This window comes from Rhinoderma darwinii, chromosome 3 (genome assembly GCF_050947455.1).
Source record: "Rhinoderma darwinii isolate aRhiDar2 chromosome 3, aRhiDar2.hap1, whole genome shotgun sequence".
NCBI classification, from domain to species: domain Eukaryota; kingdom Metazoa; phylum Chordata; class Amphibia; order Anura; family Rhinodermatidae; genus Rhinoderma; species Rhinoderma darwinii.
Genome location: NC_134689.1, coordinates 258,162,436 through 258,166,685, shown reverse-complemented (window position 1 = coordinate 258,166,685; position 4,250 = coordinate 258,162,436).

Genomic DNA, 4,250 nt, shown 5'->3' with positions numbered 1-4,250 from the left:
CCGAGATGGAGACATCAGGTTTACGGAGGTTAGTAGATGGTGGGAACACAAGGAGCTCAGTTTTAGAAAGATTCAGTTTCAGATAGAGAGAGGACATGATGTTAGAGACAGCGGATAGACAATCACTGGTGTTTTGTATTAGAGCAGGGGTGATGTCAGGGGAAGAGGCGTATAATTGGGTGTCATCAGCGTAGAGATGGTACTGGAAGCCAAATCTGCTGATGGTTTGTCCAATAGGAGCTGTGTAGAGAGAGAAGAGGAGCGGACCTAGGGCTGATGCCTGAGGAACCCCGATAGCAAGGGGAAGAGGAGAAGAAGTAGAACTAGCAAATGACACACTGAACAGGCGGTCAGAGAGATAGGAGGAAAACCAAGAGAGAGCAGCGTCCTTGAGGCCAATAGAGTGGAGCATGTTAAGTAGGAGTTTGTGGTCTACAGTGTCAAAGGCTGCAGAGAGATCCAGAAGAATGAGTAGAGAGTATTTGCCATTAGATTTAGCCGCCAGGAGATCATTTGAGACTTTAGTAAGGGCAGTTTCTGTGGAGTGTAGAGTGCGGAAACCAGATTGTAAGGGGTCTAGAATGGAGTTAGCAGAGAGATAGCGGATAAGGCGAGAGTAGACCAAGCGTTCCAGGAGTTTGGAGATGAAGGGCAGATAAGAGACTGGTCGGTAGTTAGCAGCGCTGGATGGGTCAAGAGTTTGTTTTTTCAGTAATGGGTTTATAATGGCATGTTTAAAAGAGGAGGGAAAGATACCAGATGAAAGAGAGAGGTTAAATATTTTAGTCAGGTGACCAGTGACAGCTGGGGAGAGGGACTGCAGGAGGTGTGAGGGGATAGGAACACTAGGACAGGTAGTAGGACGAGAAGAGAGGAGCCTAGAGACTTCTTCTTCTGTTATTGGGTCAAATGCTGAGAGTGAAGAAGAGGGAGTGCGGGAGGGAAGGGGATTGATGTAACTGGGAGATAATATCATGGCGGATGTTGTCAATTTTAACTTTAAAATAAGTGGCCAGGTCTTCAGCACTCTGAGATCTGTGATTGGCGTCTGCACTTTAGGACTAAGGAGGGAGTGAAAAGTATCAAATTTTGGATTATTAGATAGTGTGGAGATGAGAGAAGTGAAATAGACTTGTTTGGCGCAGTGAAGGGCAGAGTTGTAAGTTCTCAGCATAAATTTGTAATGGAGGAAATCTGCAGTCAAATGCGATTTTCTCCACAGTCATTCGGCACATGTCAAGCACCGCTGAAGAAAGCGGGATTGAGGCGTGTGCCAGGGTTGTCGTCGTCTTTGTCGGGTGGTTCGGAGTGTAGGGGGGGCTGCTTCATCCAATGCATTCTTGAGAGTGTTATTGTAAAGTTTGGCAGCCAGATTGGGACAGGAGAGGGAAGAGATAGGGGACAATGAGGACTGTAGACTGTCTATGAGTTTCTGAGTGTTAATAGCATGTAGATTTCTGTATGTCTGATACGTAGGGATGAACTGAGAAGGCAGAGAATATTTGATATAGTATAAGTAGTGACCTCACACAACTGTTTACAAATAATTTAATTCCCCTACTAGCCAAGTTTCGCACAGATCTCAATTCCTGGCATAAGACTGAATTTTCCTGGTTTGGCCGTATTAATATTATCAAAATGTCTCTTCTTCCCAGATTACTATTTCTCCTGCTGACGATCCCCATCTCCATCCCATCTTCTTACTGGTTGCGAATACAGCAATGCTTTGGATCTTTCATATGGCCAACAGGTCGTCCACATTTGAGTCGAGCTCTTCTTACTCGATCCAGAGATGCAGGTGGGGTTGTTCTGCCGGACTGTCGGCTCTGTTACTTGGCGTCGACTCATGCGCGTGTTTTGGATTTTTTTCATAATCGCGAGTCAAAACTGTGGGTTCGTCTAGCCCAACAACTCTGTCCTAGTACCTTATCTACCCTGTCGTGGACCCTGTCTGGGAACAGAGCGACTCAAGCCTCATTTGTTGTTTACCATACCCTCTTTGCATTGCGGTCTTTAGGGAGGTTCGCTCATAGACCCATTGGGTACTTTGACCCCTATTACCGACAATCCAGCCTTTCCTGCTGGCAGGGCTGGTCGCTCCTTCCTAGGCAGGTCATCCATCAATCCTATGTATTTTGCTCAGGTCCTCTGTGATTCCTCTACTCCCTTTAGCCTCCATCTGTCCTGCTGATACGCCCTCTACTCGCCATATGTTTGAATACTCCCAGTTAAAGCATTTTTACGGTGCTACTAATCGCCGCGCCTATCTACCGGTTGCTGACTGATTTTGAACTCTTATGTGTTTCCACCCTCCCCCTACCCATGCAATCTCCACATTATACAAACTACTCCTTTCCCAGCGATTCCACCAACTCCCTTCCTTCTGTAGGGCTTGGGAGAGAGAATTACATACTAATTTCACTGACGCACAATGGAAGCAGTGTTTCTCCCTTTCTCAAAATGCCTCTATTGCCATCAGGGCCCAGGAAACTAGTTACAAAATTGTCTCTAGATGGTACCGGGTCCCGACTGCTCTTCATAAATGGTATCCATCTGTGCCTGACAATTGTTGGCATTGGCCAAAATGATTACCAATACCCCAGGTATTTTTCATTATTATGTATATTCGCTTCTCTTGGACACAGCCGGGTCTTTGATGCTAGGAGAGCATGGTGTGTTGTTGTTTGGCATAGCAAGCAGGGTAGCCCGCTCTATGAATTATCAAGGCGTCACAAATAGGCTTCTACCTGGCTATACACGTTGTGCCTCATGACGTACACACTATCCCTCCATGTTTCACTCACTTGCACCCAAGTGCACATTCCAGCAAAAAGAAACAAAAACGTGTATGCAGGTGCAAGAACACCTGTGACTGCAAATTTATACAGCATACAAGAAAATGGCGACAGCACACTGCGAACACTATATATACAAATACGTGATAGATATAGGAGAGCAGAATTCTCCTCTGTGTGCAGTGTATAGTAGACATGATAGCTCTTAGGCTCCATCCACTAACTCAGGGAAAACTGATAATAAGAGAGCCTGCAGAGGAGAAAAACTGATAATAAGAGAGCCTGCAGAGGGGAAAAACTGATAATAAGAGAGCCTGCAGAGAGGAAAAACGATGAAAAAAATAAAAAAAATGCAGAATAAGAATACACGTCATTTAATGGCCAGAAAGAGAGTTATTCCCCATGTACACACATATGACTGCTTATTCTGAAAATATAGGTACGTTTTAATGAATCCAGAGCAAATCCTGGGTGAATAATTTGGAAATTCTCAGAACAAACACATTATTATGCATGCAGCTTAAACATTGTGTACACAGTCTTCTACCAGGCCAGAAACCAATACACCTATCCCTAGCTTTGATAACTGTAGCAGTTAAATCAGTAGGCGGCCTCCATTTACACAACAGTATTTGTAAGCCAAAACCAGGAGTGGGTTCATAACGCAGAAGAGGTGCAAATCTTTTTCATTATACTTTTTCTGTTTACTTTCCATCCCTGGTTTTGGCTTCCAAATACGGATTCAAAATAATTCTGTGTGAATGTGCCCTAGGCCAAGTCCACACATGGTATAATGGTTTAATATTTTCGGTTGAAAGCTGGTCCTGTGTGTCTCTGACACGCAAAATCCAAATAATAACAATCACATCTAAGTTCATTAACTATTGAGATACTTTATCCACCCTTCCAGTAATACAATACAGCTGTAGCTTTGTAAACAGGGAAGTGATCAGACGATGAACGAGCAAACGCTCGCTCGTCGGCTGATCGGATCTTGCATGCAGCCAGAAAAATGGTTGCTTGTGGACAACACATCTCCCTGTGTAAACAGGGAATATGCTGCCAACAAGATGTTTGAATGGAGCAAGCTTGTGCTTATAGACAAACTGTATTGTCGATCAGCACTCGTTAGAGGTTGTTAAGCACGTGCAATATCTGCCCGTGTAAAACCACTTTATCTTGCCCACCCTCTAATGATAATGAGGATTCTGCTCATCCAGTGCCTGTGTATACAGCAAAGCTGACAAGTGAGCTACAGAGATCAGGAAATCCGCTAATTCATACTGCTCTAGTGGCCAGCGTGAAAACTAATATTTCAAGATTCATTTTATGTGGAGTGACATTAGAATAAAAAAAATAAAAAAAGTATATATAAAAAAAAACAACTATTTAAATAATCTCATTTTCTGATTAAATATAATTTTTAAAAGTACTAAATGCTAAAAATCCAGAGAG